At 40.3% G+C, this 16,908-nt stretch overlaps 3 non-coding genes across 3 annotated transcripts; all 3 read left to right on the forward strand.

Annotated features, from left to right (window-relative positions):
• Positions 1–5,312: 5,312 nt before the first annotated feature.
• On the forward strand, positions 5,313–5,385 carry TRNAQ-UUG. The gene has a single exon. It is a non-coding gene; the product is annotated as a tRNA-Gln (tRNA).
• Positions 5,386–10,699: 5,314 nt separating this feature from the next.
• TRNAQ-UUG lies at positions 10,700–10,772 on the forward strand. Its single transcript has one exon. It is a non-coding gene; the product is annotated as a tRNA-Gln (tRNA).
• Positions 10,773–13,291: 2,519 nt separating this feature from the next.
• TRNAQ-UUG lies at positions 13,292–13,364 on the forward strand. The gene has a single exon. It is a non-coding gene; the product is annotated as a tRNA-Gln (tRNA).
• The last annotated feature ends 3,544 nt before the right edge of the window (positions 13,365–16,908 follow it).

The raw sequence follows: 16,908 nt of genomic DNA on the forward strand, positions 1-16,908 counted from the left end.
TAGTACCAATCAGATAATACTTTTGGTAGATGAACTAGAAATTTCAAATGCACTTCACTCGTTATAATCAGATATTTTAAATGCATCACTGGGACTCCTCTAAAAGTGAAACATAAATCAAGGTCCAGAACAAACTCTGCTATCAGTGCTGGTGTTAAAGCGGAATTCCACTGGGCAGCACAAATTAACATTTCATGTTGAACTGTATCCTTATAAGTAGTACACCTTTTTCATGCTCTATGTCTTTCTTTTTGAATAACCAACTTACCCAGAAGCAGGTTCTCACAGAACAGCTTTTTATGCAGTCTTCACAGTCTCAGTCAGGACCAATCTACCAAAAACATCTTTACTCACGACAGTTTTTGAAGAACCCTTGTTTCTTTCCATACTTGATATCTTACAGAAAATTGAGCAAGGACAGCTATAGGTTTGTAAAGTTATCTGCAAATGCTAAATCTGTACCCTCCAGCATCTTAGACATAATTCGGGTCTACAAACCTGTGGCATTCTCTGCATTTTTATTATCAAAATCATATATTGCACTTTGCACTCAGGACAATTGACATCGGAAATATGACTCAATGATCTAGTACAGTCCTTCTCATCAGGAGGCAAAGACCACTTATCATTCCATCATTTCAACACTTGCTGCACATCAACAATATTAGCTGCCTCAATATGGAGTCAATCGACCAGTTCACACCTATAGTCTTTTGGCAGTTATTGCATCCTGATTCAGAAAATAAATTCCTTCCTGAATCACAAATCATTTTCTGTAAAAACATAGCAAGTGACAGCCAGAGGTACAGGGATGGTGTTTTACAAAAATAGTCAGGAGGTTCATCAATTTTAAGCAAGGAGATTTAAATCTGTTGATGTACATTTCAGGAAAGTCCAGAATATCTCACTTTTATCCTAATGTAGAAATGAAACTTCCATATTTATCCTCCAGACTTTGCAGAGTCAAAGTCATCGTACAGATCATCAGGAAAAGAAAACGAGTTAACACTCAACAATCCACGCAAAGGAAATTAATTTAAAAAGATAATCAGAGACAGAGTGCTGATTTAATTAATGACACATGGCTAGGATGAAGCTGACTATGCATATCGTCAGTAAAAACTCAGGTAACATATTAAATCAGTATAACTTGAAGAGCAAAACTTTTGTTCCTGCATGCCTTGAAAATTAAAGTATTGTACATGGTTACAATTAAATACTGACACAAATATAGTGCATAGAGTAAACAATGTAGCATGATAAAACTTTACTGCATTTAAGCGGACATGAAAGACATGATAGGATCATACAGAGAGATTAAATTAAAATGGTCGGGGGAGAGAGGGAGAGAGAGAGAGAGAGAGAGAGAGAGAGAGAGAGAGAGAGAGAGAGTGTGATGACACAACCAAGGTGTATTAGCCTTTGCTATTTTTCATGCGGTCTGTCTGTGGGTTCTATTGTCAGATGTTTTGCTTTGATAACTTTCCCTGCAGCTGACTAGATGACCATGATCATCACCAGTTGTTTTTTCATGTTAGAAAAAAGGGATTATTCCTCTCAGTGGACTACTGAATCATAATCTGTTGCTAGATTTCATCTTTTCTATCTAGATTTAACTAAAAAGTTTTCTCTTAATGTGGTCAGTACTTGAACTCTATTTTTCCTGTACTGCATAATGAAGGTATTAGAGGTCTCAGCATGGTATAATTGTGAAACCAATGAATATGTGGGATAAAGATTATCGAATCAAGGGAGACAAAGAAGAAACGAGTAGATGGATTGTCCATGTTAACAGAATCAGCATCAGAAAAAAAGTCTTTGTCATGCTACGTATCATGTCAGGCTTTCCAGTGAAGATAACCAGGAATAAAAGGTGCAAACTATGTATTGAATGAGTTCCTCATATCAAGCATTACACAGCAGAGTTATTTGCTTTGCTCTTCTTATTTCATATTTCATATTCAGGGGTCCCGAGAGCACCCCAGCACTGCCAGGTTATACCTCATACCATGCTTTTCGGCCCCAAAACTTGGACCGAACCACAAAAGGAGGGGAGTATCGATATTCATCAAAGATACCCACACCTCCAGGTTGGTGTCAAAGCACGAAGCATCAGAGACTATCCATGTGCAACTAACAGTGGGTAAAACTGCCTTCCAGTTTATAGCCTGCTACAGACCACCCTCCCAAACCCAGGAACCCCACTCTGCCTTCCTGAGAACACTGGAAAATATGAAGGTCTCTCCGAACACCATTATATTGGGCGACTTCAACTACCCAAACATAGATTGGGAGCATTACTCTAGCTCCAACACCCTTGCCCAAAGGTTCCTAGAATTCATAAACTCAAATGCTATGGAACAACTTGTTACCACTCCCACAAGAGGGGAAAACATACTGGACCTGATCATCACCAACATGGGGACTCTATGCTCCAGACCAGAAGTGTATCCCTCACTGGTAAGATCAGACCATAAAGTGATCTCACTGGATATTCACATCCTGACGCCACCCCCTGCCCAGAAAACCACAGTGAAAAACTTCTCTAAAGCAAATTTCACACTCCTCAAAACCGAGGTGGAATCCTTCAAAGCCCCCGGGCCTGTGGAAAATACGGCCAGACCGCAGAATCCTTTATAAATGCATTCTATGAACACCTTCAGGACTGCATGGATCATGCAATCCTAAATAAAACCAAGACCCAATCCTCCAAAGGCAGACGACCTGTCTGGTGGACCCTAGCCATAAACAAACTATACAATAGAAGGAGGAAGCCACTACATGATAGAGCAAAATCCCAAAAAGGGAAGGCATCTCTGATCAGTATTAGCAAAAAACTAAGGGCACTCATAAAATCGTCAAAGGCCAGCTTCGAGAGAAAAATTGCATAGGACACTAAGGATAATCACAAGGCTTTCTTTAGTTATGTTAGGAACCTGGGTGGGAATTCCCAGATATGCTCAGAATTAGTCCAAAATGACAAAAAATACACTGATCCCACAGACATTGCCAACATCCTAGCTGACAGGTTCAGCAAACTTCTCCCCCTCCCACCAAAAGGGCAAATATCTATCCCAGCAGAGTGCTTCCCCTGACATCTCAGATGCTCAGGTGGGAGCCTCCAAAGCAAAAACACAGCATCAATGGGACCAGACGGTGTCCCAGGCTGCATCCTACATGAACTCCAAGAAGAGCTAAACCCAAACATAAAACTACTGTTCAATCTCAGCCTTACTACAGGATATGTACCCAAAGAGTGGCGTACAGCAACAGTGGTCCCTCTCCACAAAGGTGGTGCCTCAACGAAACTATCGCCCCATAAGCCTGACTAGCTTGGTCTAAAAAGCTATGGAAAGGATCATCATGGACCTCATAAATAAAGATATTGGGACCTACAGACACTGGATCCTACCCAGTTTGGCTTTGTTAAGGGCAGATCCTGCCTCTTAAACCTGGTTAACTTCTTTGAAACAGTCACCAAGGCCATTGACGAAGGGAAGGTGGTCCGCACAGCCTATCTGGACCTCGCAAAAGCCTTCGATACAATACCCCACTCGGGCATTATAGATAAGCTCACCAGCTTAAATATAAACCCCTATGTCACTAGATGGGTTGTAAACTGGCTCAAGGACAGAACCCACATGGTTAAAATTGCTGGAGCCATGTCAAACTCCAAACCAGTTACAAGTGGCATCCCACAAGGCTCAGTCCTGGGACCTCTCTTGTTTGGTATATATTTCTCGGAGGTACAGGCCAACATGGAAGGACTGTGGCTGACCAAGTTCGCAGATGACTGCAAACTGGGCACCATAATCGACTCTCCAGCCGACACAAGCATCCTCCAAAAGGGCCTCGTAGAAACAGACAACTGGTGCCAGAGCCATGGCCTCAAGCTAAACGCCAAAAAGTGTATAGTCATCCCCTTTGGCAAAAACAAAGTGCCCACAAATTACCACATAGGTGGTAATCCATTAAGTACAGAAGAAGTAATTAGGGACCTGGGGACCCAAGTTGATAGCAATCTCTCATTTGACAACCACGTGGCCAAAGTGGTTAGAAAAACATTTTATATAGCCCACCTAATCATGAAGGGATTCACATCTAGATTAGGAGGTCATCGTGCCTCTTTACTCATCCCTCATCAGGCCCATAATTGAGTACAATGCCCCTTTGGGATGTACCTTACCAAACACCTGCAGCAACTGGAAAGACCCCAAAAGTACCTCACCAAGAGGATCAAAGGGCTCAAACAGATGCCATATACTGCCGGTTAAAGAAACTCCAGCTCTACTCAGTGGCATACCGCCTGCTCAGAGGTGATCTGTGCCTGGCGATAAGGCCATGTCCAACCCGAATTAAGGGACATGCTGCACCTCAAAAATCCAAATCCCATCGAGCTACACGCCGAGAGACTTGAACCTCAGCACTGAAATAAATAGGACATGCTGGAGGGACAGATTCATAACCCAGAGGCTCCCTTCACTCTGGAATAAAATCCCAGTCCAGGTTAGGCAGAGTCCCTCATTGACTCTCTTCAAGAGGAATCTTGATGAGTGGATGGGAGATCGTAGGTTTACCCCGGGTATCACTTCTGTGTCACTGTTAGACAGAGGCACAGTATACTAACCTCGAAAAAGGGCATAGCAAAATTAATTTAAAATGGGTGGCGAAAGCCAAACATACTCTGGCTAGGCTTATAAATGCCCTAGGGCAGATAGCCTAGTATGAACCTATGAACCTATATATAGAAAAGAGAGAACGTATGTGGAGAGCTGTACAGAATTTTAATTTCCTGTTGCCCTAAGAGTATTTTGAGGAAGGAAAAGATAGACATTACTTGAGCCAGACATGAGAGAAAGCTACATGTTGCTTAAAAATATCCCTTTAAAGCAAATTAAAATTTGAGCTTCATTCTAACACATTGTTCTATTGTAACATAAGAACATGGGATTATTTCATTATTTTGTTGATCACATCTTTTTCTTGATATGTCTGTTGAACAATATCAATTGATTAAACTAGTGTGGTACACAGCTGATACCCTTCTTTGTACAGAAAAAATAAATTGGGAAGAACTGATCCAAAGTATGGAATCTCTCATTTTTCCTCAGATCCTTGCAAAGAACTTCTATATTGATTTGCAAAGCTTTTTAAAGGTTGTAAATGTAAAATCTTTTTACGTTTCTAGGTCATATTATGATGAATGTATGTCAAAATACACACTTATCAAGTATAAAGGAGACTTCTGAATGAGCCAATTTGCTACTGTTAAAATATCTTATCAAATCTGAGAGAAGGCAACATAACCAGTTGGCCATGTGGCCTAATGGATAAGGCGTCTGACTTTGGATCAGAAGATTGTAGATTCGAGTCCTACCATGGTCGTAGTACAATTAGCCAGAACTTTTGGTAGATGAACTAGAAATTTCAAATGCACTTCACTCGTTATAATCAGATATTTTAAATGCATCACTGGGACTCCTCTAAAAGTGAAACATAAATCAAGGTCCAGAACAAACTCTGCTATCAGTGCTGGTGTTAAAGCGGAATTCCACTGGGCAGCACAAATTAACATTTCATGTTGAACTGTATCATTATAAGTAGTACACTTTTTTCATGCTCTATGTCTTTCTTTTGAATAACCAACTTACCCAGAAGCAGGTTCTCACAGAACAGCTTTTTATGCAGTCTTCACAGTCTCAGTCAGGACCGATCTACCAAAAACATCTTTACTCACGACAGTTTTTGAAGAACCCTTGTTTCTTTCCATACTTGATATCTTACAGAAAATTGAGCAAGGACAGCTATAGGTTTGTAAAGTTATCTGCAAATGCTAAATCTGTACCTTCCAGCATCTTAGACATAATTCGGGTCTACAAACCTGTGGCATTCTCTGCATTTTTATTATCAAAATCATATATTGCACTTTGCACTCAGGACAATTGACATCGGAAATATGACTCAATGATCTAGTACAATCATTCTCATCAGGAGGCAAAGACCACTTATCATTCCATCATTTCAAAACTTGCTGCACATCAACAATATTAGCTGCCTCAATATGGAGTCAATCGACCAGTTCACACTTATAGTCTTTTGGCAGTGATTGCATCCTGATTCAGAAAATAAATTCCTTCCTAAATCACAAATCATTTTCTGTAAAAAAAAATAGCAAGTGACAGCCAGAGGTACAGGGATGGTGTTTTACAAAAATAGTCAGGAGGTTCATCAATTTTAAGCAAGGAGATTTAAATCTGTTGATGTACATTTCAGGAAAGTCCAGAATATCTCACTTTTATCCTAATGTAGAAATGAAACTTCCATATTTATCCTCCAGACTTTGCAGAGTCAAAGTCATCGTACAGATCATCAGGAAAAGAAAACGAGTTAACACTCAACAATTCACACAAAGGAAATTAATTTAAAAAGATAATCAGAGACAGAGTGCTGATTTAATTAATGACACATGGCTAGGATGAAGCTGACTATGCATATCGTCAGTAAAAACTCAGGTAACATATTAAATCAGTATAACTTGAAGAGCAAAACTTTTGTTCCTGCATGCCTTGAAAATTAAAGTATTGTACATGGTTGCAATTAAATACTGACACAAATATAGTGCATAGAGTAAACAATCTAGCATGACAAAACTTTACTGCATTTAAGCGGACATGAAAGACATGATAGGATCATACAGAGAGATGAAATTAAAATGGTCGGGGGAGAGAGGAGAGAGAGAGAGAGAGAGAGAGAGAGAGTGTGATGACACAACCAAGGTGTATTAGCCTTGGCTATTTTTCATGCGGTCTGTCTGTGGGTTCTATTGTCAGATGTTTTGCTTTGATAACTTTCCCTGCAGCTGACTAGATGACCATGCTCATCACCAGTTGTTTTTTCATGTTAGAAAAAAGGGATTATTCCTCTCAGTGGACTACTGAATCATAATCTGTTGCTAGATTTCATCTTTTCTATCTAGATTTAACTAAAAAGTTTTCTCTTAATGTGGTCAGTACTTGAACTCTATTTTTCCTGTACTGCATAATGAAGGTATTAGAGGTCTCAGCATGGTATAATTGTGAAACCAATGAATGTGTGGGATAAAGATTATCGAATCAAGGGAGACAAAGAAGAAACGAGTAGATGGATTGTCCATGTTAACAGAATCAGCATCAGAAAAAAAGTCTTTGTCATGCTACGTATCATGTCAGGCTTTCCAGTGAAGATAACCAGGAATAAAAGGTGCAAACTATGTATTGAATGAGTGCCTCATATCAAGCATTACACAGCAGAGTTATTTGCTTTGCTCTTCTTATTTCATATTTCATATTCAGGGGTCCCGAGAGCACCCCAGCACTGCCAGGTTATACCTCATACCATGCTTTTTGGCCTCAAAACTTGGACCGAACCACAAAAGGAGGGGGAGTATCGATATTCATCAAAGATACCCACACCTCCAGGTTGGTGTCAAAGCACGAAGCATCAGAGACTATCCATGTGCAACTAACAGTGGGTAAAACTGCCTTCCAGTTTATAGCCTGCTACAGACCACCCTCCCAAACCCAGGAACCCCACTCGGCCTTCCTGAGAACACTGGAAAATATGAAGGTCTCTCCGAACACCATTATATTGGGCGACTTCAACTACCCAAACATAGATTGGGAGCATTACTCTAGCTCCAACACCCTTGCCCAAAGGTTCCTAGAATTCATAAACTCAAATGATATGGAACAACTTGTTACCACTCCCACAAGAGGGGAAAACATACTGGACCTGATCATCACCAACATGGGGACTCTATGCTCCAGACCAGAAGTGTATCCCTCACTGGTAAGATCAGACCATAAACTGATCTCACTGGATATTCACATCCTGACGCCACCCCCTGCCCAGAAAACCACAGTGAAAAACTTCTCTAAAGCAAATTTCACACTCCTCAAAACTGAGGTGGAATCCTTCAAAGCCCCCGGGCCTGTGGAAAATACGGCCCAGACCGCAGAATCCTTTATAAATGCATTCTATGAACACCTTCAGGACTGCATGGATCATGCAATCCCAAATAAAACCAAGACCCAATCCTCCAAAGGCAGACGACCTGTCTGGTGGACCCCAGCCATAAACAAACTATACAATAGAAAGAGGAAGCCACTACATGATAGAGCAAAATCCCAAAAAGGGAAGGCATCTCTGATCAGTATTAGCAAAAAACTAAGGGCACTCATAAAATCGTCAAAGGCCAGCTTCGAGAGAAAAATTGCACAAGACACTAAGGATAATCACAAGACTTTCTTAAGTTATGTTAGGAACCTGGTGGGAATTCCCAGATATGCTCAGAATTAGTCCAAAATGACAAAAAATACATTGATCCCACAGACATTGCCAACATCCTAGCTGACAGGTTCAGCGCAAACTCCCCCCCCTCCCCACCAAAAGGGCAAATATCTATCCCAGCAGAGTGCTGCCCCCCTGACATCTCAGATGCTCAGTTGGGAGCCGCCCTCTCCAAAGCAAAAAACACAGCATCAATGGGACCAGACGGTGTCCCAGGCTGCATCCTACATGAACTCCAAGAAGAGCTAAACCCAAACATAAAACTACTGTTCAATCTCAGCCTTACTACAGGATATGTACCCAAAGAGTGGCGTACAGCAACAGTGGTCCCTCTCCACAAAGGTGGTGCCTCAACGAAACTATCGCCCCATAAGCCTGACTAGCTTGGTCTGCAAAGCTATGGAAAGGATCATCATGGACCTCATAAATAAAGATATTGGGGACCTACAGACACTGGATCCTACCCAGTTTGGCTTTGTTAAGGGCAGATCCTGCCTCTTAAACCTGGTTAACTTCTTTGAAACAGTCACCAAGGCCATTGACGAAGGGAAGGTGGTCCACACAGCCTATCTGGACCTCGCAAAAGCCTTCGATACAATACCCCACTCGGGCATTATAGATAAGCTCACCAGCTTAAATATAAACCCCTATGTCACTAGATGGGTTGTAAACTGGCTCAAGGACAGAACCCACATGGTTAGAATTGCTGGAGCCATGTCAGACTCCAAACCAGTTACAAGTGGCATCCCACAAGGCTCAGTCCTGGGACCTCTCTTGTTTGGTATATATTTTCCGGAGGTACAGGCCAACACGGAAGGACTGTGGCTGACCAAGTTCGCAGATGACTGCAAACTGGGCACCATAATCGACTCTCCAGCCGACACAAGCATCCTCCAAAAGGGCCTCGTAGAAACAGACAACTGGTGCCAGAGCCATGGCCTCAAGCTAAACGCCAAAAAGTGTATAGTCATCTGCTTTGGCAAAAACAAAGTGCCCACAAATTACCACATAGGTGGTAATCCATTAAGTACAGAAGAAGTAATTAGGGACCTGGGGACCCAAGTTGATAGCAATCTCTCATTTGACAACCACGTGGCCAAAGTGGTTAGAAAAACATTTTATATAGCCCACCTAATCATGAAGGGATTCACATCTAGATTAGGGGAGGTCATCGTGCCTCTTTACTCATCCCTCATCAGGCCCATAATTGAGTACAATGCCCCTTTTGGGATGTACCTTACCAAACACCTGCAGCAACTGGAAAGACCCCAAAAGTACCTCACCAAGAGGATCAAAGGGCTCAAACAGATGCCATATACTGCCCAGTTAAAGAAACTCCAGCTCTACTCAGTGGCATACAGCCTGCTCAGAGGTGATCTGTGCCTGACGTATAAGACCATGTCCAACCCGGAATTAAGGGACATGCTGCACCTCAAAAAATCCAAATCCCATCGAGCTACATGCTCGAGAGACTTGAACCTCAGCACTGAAATAAATAGGACATGCTGGAGGGACAGATTCATAACCCAGAGGCTCCCTTCACTCTGGAATAAAATCCCAGTCCAGGTTAGGCAGAGTCCCTCATTGACTCTCTTCAAGAGGAATCTTGATGAGTGGATGGGAGATCGTAGGTTTACCCCGGGTATCACTTCTGTGTCACTGTTAGACAGAGGCACAGTATACTAACCTCGAAAAAGGGCATAGCAAAATTAATTTAAAATGGGTGGCGAAAGCCAAACATACTCTGGCTAGGCTTATAAATGCCCTAGGGCAGATAGCCTAGTATGAACCTATGAACCTATATATAGAAAAGAGAGAACGTATGTGGAGAGCTGTACAGAATTTTAATTTCCTGTTGCCCTAAGAGTATTTTGAGGAAGGAAAAGATAGACATTACTTGAGCCAGACATGAGAGAAAGCTACATGTTGCTTAAAAATATCCCTTTAAAGCAAATTAAAATTTGAGCTTCATTCTAACACATTGTTCTATTGTAACATAAGAACATGGGATTATTTCATTATTTTGTTGATCACATCTTTTTCTTGATATGTCTGTTGAACAATATCAATTGATTAAACCAGTGTGGTACACTGCTGATATCCTTCTTTGTACAGAAAAAATAAATTGGGAAGAACTGATCCAAAGTATGGAATCTCTCATTTTCCTCAGATCCTTGCAAACAACTTCCATATTGATTTGCAAAGATTTTTAAAGGTTGTAAATGTAAAATCTTTTTACGTTTCTAGGTCATATTATGATGAATGTATGTCAAAATACACACTTATCAAGTATAAAGGAGACTTCTGAATGAGCCAATTTGCTACTGTTAAAATATCTTATCAAAGCTGAGAGAAGGCAACATAGCCAGTTGGCCATGTGGCCTAATGGATAAGGCATCTGACTTTGGATCAGAAGATTGTAGGTTCGAGTCCTACCATGGTCATAGTACCAATCAGCCAGTACTTTCGGTAGATGAACTAGAAATTTCAAATGCACTTCACTCGTTATAATCAGATATTTTAAATGCATCACTGGGACTCCTCTAAAAGTGAAACATAAATCAAGGTCCAGAACAAACTCTGCTATCAGTGTTGGTGTTAAAGCGGAATTCCACTGGGCAGCACAAATTAACATTTCATGTTGAACTGTATCATTATAAGTAGTGCACCTTTTTCATGCTCTATGTCTTTCTTTTTGAATAACCAACTTACCCAGAAGCAGGTTCTCACAGAACAGCTTTTTATGCAGTCTTCACAGTCTCAGTCAGGACCGATCTACCAAAAACATCTTTACTCACGACAGTTTTTGAAGAACCCTTGTTTCTTTCCATACTTGATATCTTACAGAAAATTGAGCAAGGACAGCTATAGGTTTGTAAAGTTATCTGCAAATGCTAAATCTGTACCCTCCAGCATCTTAGACATAATTCGGGTCTACAAACCTGTGGCATTCTCTGCATTTTTATTATCAAAATCATATATTGCACTTTGCACTCAGGACAATTGACATCGGAAATATGACTCAATGATCTAGTACAATCATTCTCATCAGGAGGCAAAGACCACTTATCATTCCATCATTTCAAAACTTGCTGCACATCAACAATATTAGCTGCCTCAATATGGAGTCAATCGACCAGTTCACACCTATAGTCTTTTGGCAGTGATTGCATCCTGATTCAGAAAATAAATTCCTTCCTAAATCACAAATCATTTTCTGTAAAAAAAATAGCAAGTGACAGCCAGAGGTACAGGGATGGTGTTTTACAAAAATAGTCAGGAGGTTCATCAATTTTAAGCAAGGAGATTTAAATCTCTTGATGTACATTTCAGGAAAGTCCAGAATATCTCACTTTTATCCTAATGTAGAAATGAAACTTCCATATTTATCCTCCAGACTTTGCAGAGTCAAAGTCATCGTACAGATCATCAGGAAAAGAAAACGAGTTAACACTCAACAATCCACGCAAAGGAAATTAATTTAAAAAGATAATCAGAGACAGAGTGCTGATTTAATTAATGACACATGGCTAGGATGAAGCTGACTATGCATATCGTCAGTAAAAACTCAGGTAACATATTAAATCAGTATAACTTGAAGAGCAAAACTTTTGTTCCTGCATGCCTTGAAAATTAAAGTATTGTACATGGTTGCAATTAAATACTGACACAAATATAGTGCATAGAGTAAACAATGTAGCATGACAAAACTTTACTGCATTTAAGCGGACATGAAAGACATGATAGGATCATACAGAGAGATGAAATTAAAATGGTCGGGGGAGAGAGGGAGAGAGAGAGAGAGAGAGAGAGAGAGAGAGAGAAGTGTGATGACACAACCAAGGTGTATTAGCCTTGGCTATTTTTCATGTGGTCTGTCTGTGGGTTCTATTGTCAGATGTTTTGCTTTGATAACTTTCCCTGCAGCTGACTAGATGACCAAGCTCATCACCAGATGTTTTTTCATGTTAGAAAAAAAGGATTATTCCTCTCAGTGGACTAGTGAATCATAATCTGTTGCTAGATTTCATCTTTTCTATCTAGATTTAACTAAAAAGTTTTCTCTTAATGTGGTCAGTACTTGAACTCTATTTTTCCTGTACTGCATAATGAAGGTATTAGAGGTCTCAGCATGGTATAATTGTGAAACCAATGAATATGTGGGATAAAGATTATCGAATCAAGGGAGACAAAGAAGAAACGAGTAGATAGATTGTCCATGTTAACAGAATCAGCATCAGAAAAAAAGTCTTTGTCATGCTACGTATCATGTCAGGCTTTCCAGTGAAGATAACCAGGAATAAAAGGTGCAAACTATGTATTGAATGAGTGCCTCATATCAAGCATTACACAGCAGAGTTATTTGCTTTGCTCTTCTTATTTCATATTTCATATATAGAAAAGAGAGAACGTATGTGGAGAGCTGTACAGAATTTTAATTTCCTGTTGTCCTAGGAGTATTTTGAGGAAGGAAAAGATAGACATTACTTGAGCCAGACATGAGAGAAAGCTACATGTTGCTTAAAAATATCCCTTTAAAGCAAATTAAAATTTGAGCTTCATTCTAACACATTGTTCTATTGCAACATAAGAACATGGGATTATTTCATTATTTTGTTGATCACATCTTTTTCTTGATATGTCTGTTGAACAATATCAATTGATTAAACCAGTGTGGTACACTGCTGATACCCTTCTTTGTACAGAAAAAATAAATTGGGAAGAACTGATCCAAAGTATGGAATCTCTCATTTTTCCTCAGATCCTTGCAAGCAACTTCCATATTGATTTGCAAAGATTTTTAAAGGTTGTAAATGTAAAATCTTTTTACGTTTCTAGGTCATATTATGATGAATGTATGTCAAAATACACACTTATCAAGTATAAAGGAGACTTCTGAATGAGCCAATTTGCTACTGTTAAAATATCTTATCAAATCTGAGAGAAGGCAATGTAGCCAGTTGGCCATGTGGCCTAATGGATAAGGCGTCTGACTTTGGATCAGAAGATTGTAGGTTCGAGTCCTACCATGGTCGTAGTACCAATCAGCCAATACTTTTGGTAGATGAACTAGAAATTTCAAATGCACTTCACTCGTTATAATCAGATATTTTAAATGCATCACTGGGACTCCTCTAAAAGTGAAACATAAATCAAGGTCCAGAACAAACTCTGCTATCAGTGCTGGTGTTAAAGCGGAATTCCACTGGGCAGCACAAATTAACATTTCATGTTGAACTGTATCCTTATAAGTAGTACACCTTTCTCATGCTCTATGTCTTTCTTTTTGAATAACCAACTTACCCAGAAGCAGGTTCTCACAGAACAGCTTTTTATGCAGTCTTCACAGTCTCAGTCAGGACCAATCTACCAAAAACATCTTTACTCACGACAGATTTTGAAGAACCCTTGTTTCTTTCCATACTTGATATCTTACAGAAAATTGAGCAAGGACAGCTATAGGTTTGTAAAGTTATCTGCAAATGCTAAATCTGTACCCTCCAGCATCTTAGACATAATTAAGGACTACAAACCTGTGGCATTCTCTGCATTTAATTATCAAAATCATATATTGCACTTTGCACTCAGGACAATTGACATCGGAAATATGACTCAATGATCTAGTACAATCATTCTCATCAGGAGGCAAAGACCACTTATCATTCCATCATTTCAACACTTGCTGCACATCAACAATATTAGCTGCCTCAATATGGAGTCAATCGACCAGTTCACACCTATAGTCTTTTGGCAGTGATTGCATCCTGATTCAGAAAATAAATTCCTTCCTAAATCACAAATCATTTTCTGTAAAAAAATAGCAAGTGACAGCCAGAGGTACAGGGATGGTGTTTTACAAAAATAGTCAGGAGGTTCATCAATTTTAAGCAAGGAGATTTAAATCTGTTGATGTACATTTCAGGAAAGTCCAGAATATCTCACTTTTATCCTAATGTAGAAATGAAACTTCCATATTTATCCTCCAGACTTTGCAGAGTCAAAGTCATCGTACAGATCATCAGGAAAAGAAAACGAGTTAACACTCAACAATCCACGCAAAGGAAATTAATTTAAAAAGATAATCAGAGACAGAGTGCTGATTTAATTAATGACACATGGCTAGGATGAAGCTGACTATGCATATCGTCAGTAAAAACTCAGGTAACATATTAAATCAGTATAACTTGAAGAGCAAAACTTTTGTTCCTGCATGCCTTGAAAATTAAAGTATTGTACATGGTTGCAATTAAATACTGACACAAATATAGTGCATAGAGTAAACAATGTAGCATGACAAAACTTTACTGCATTTAAGCGGACATGAAAGACATGATAGGATCATACAGAGAGATGAAATTAAAATGGTTGGGGGAGAGAGAGAGAGAGAGAGAGAGAGAGAGAGAGAGAAGTGTGATGACACAACCAAGGTGTATTAGCCTTGGCTATTTTTCATGCGGTCTGTCTGTGGGTTCTATTGTCAGATGTTTTGCTTTGATAACTTTCCCTGCAGCTGACTAGATGACCAAGCTCATCACCAGATGTTTTTTCATGTTAGAAAAAAAGGATTATTCCTCTCAGTGGACTACTGAATCATAATCTGTTGCTAGATTTCATCTTTTCTATCTAGATTTAACTAAAAAGTTTTCTCTTAATGTGGTCAGTACTTGAACTCTATTTTTCCTGTACTGCATAATGAAGGTATTAGAGGTCTCAGCATGGTATAATTGTGAAACCAATGAATATGTGGGATAAAGATTATCGAATCAAGGGAGACAAAGAAGAAACGAGTAGATAGATTGTCCATGTTAACAGAATCAGCATCAGAAAAAAAGTCTTTGTCATGCTACGTATCATGTCAGGCTTTCCAGTGAAGATAACCAGGAATAAAAGGTGCAAACTATGTATTGAATGAGTGCCTCATATCAAGCATTACACAGCAGAGTTATTTGCTTTGCTCTTCTTATTTCATATTTCATATATAGAAAAGAGAGAGCAGATGTGCAGAGCTGTGCAGAATTTTAATTTCCTGTTGCCCTAGGAATTTTGAGGAAGGAAAAGGAGGGAGTATCGATATTCATCAAAGATACCCACACCTCCAGGTTGGTGTCAAAGCACGAAGCATCAGAGACTATCCATGTGCAACTAACAGTGGGTAAAACTGCCTTCCAGTTTATAGCCTGCTACAGACCACCTCTCCCAAACCCAGGAACCCCACTCGGCCTTCCTGAGAACACTGGAAAATATGAAGGTCTCTCCGAACACCATTATATTGGGCTTTCAACTACCCAAACATAGATTGGGAGCATTACTCTAGCTCCAACACCCTTGCCCAAAGGTTCCTAGAATTCATAAACTCAAATGATATGGAACAACTTGTTACCACTCCCACAAGAGGGGAAAACATACTGGACCTGATCATCACCAACATGGGGACTCTATGCTCCAGACCAGAAGTGTATCCCTCACTGGTAAGATCAGACCATAAACTGATCTCACTGGATATTCACATCCTGACGCCACCCCCTGCCCAAAAAAAACACAGTGAAAAACTTCTCTAAAGCAAATTTCACAATCCTCAAAACCGAGGTGGAATCCTTCAAAACCCCGGGCCTGTGGAAAATACGGCCCAGACCGCAGAATCCTTTATAAATGCATTCTATGAACACCTTCAGGACTGCATGGATCATGCAATCCCAAATAAAACCAAGACCCAATCCTCCAAAGGCAGACGACCTGTCTGGTGGACCCCAGCCATAAACAAACTATACAATAGAAGGAGGAAGCCACTACATGATAGAGCAAAATCCCAAAAAGGGAAGGCATCTCTGATCAGTATTAGCAAAAAACTAAGGGCACTCATAAAATCGTCAAAGGCCAGCTTCGAGAGAAAAATTGCACAAGACACTAAGGATAATCACAAGGCTTTCTTAAGTTATTTAGGAACCTGGTGGGAATTCCCAGATATGCTCAGAATTAGTCCAAAATGACAAAAAATACACTGATCCCACAGACATTGCCAACATCCTAGCTGACAGGTTCAGCGCCAAACTCCCCCTCCCCACCAAAAGGGCAAATATCTATCCCAGCAGAGTGCTGCCCCTGACATCTCAGATGCTCAGGTGGGAGCCGCCCTCCAAAGCAAAAACACAGCACCAATGGGACCAGACGGTGTCCCAGGCTGCATCCTACATGAACTCCAAGAAGAGCTAAACCCAAACATAAAACTACTGTTCAATCTCAGCCTTACTACAGGATATGTACCCAAAGAGTGGCGTGCAGCAACAGTGGTCCCTCTCCACAAAGGTGGTGCCTCAACGAAACTATAAGCCCATAAGCCTGACTAGCTTGGTCTGCAAAGCTATGGAAAGGATCATCATGGACCTCATAAATAAAGATATTGGGGACCTACAGACACTGGATCCTACCCAGTTTGGCTTTGTTAAGGGCAGATCCTGCCTCTTAAACCTGGTTAACTTCTTTGAAACAGTCACCAAGGCCATTGACGCGGGAAGGTGGTCCACACAGCCTATCTGGACCTCGCAAAAGCCTTCGATACAATACCCCACTCTGGCATTATAG

Source organism: Protopterus annectens, chromosome 3.part0, assembly GCF_019279795.1.
Source record: "Protopterus annectens isolate FY-2018-M chromosome 3.part0, PAN1.0, whole genome shotgun sequence".
NCBI lineage: Eukaryota > Metazoa > Chordata > Ceratodontiformes > Protopteridae > Protopterus > Protopterus annectens.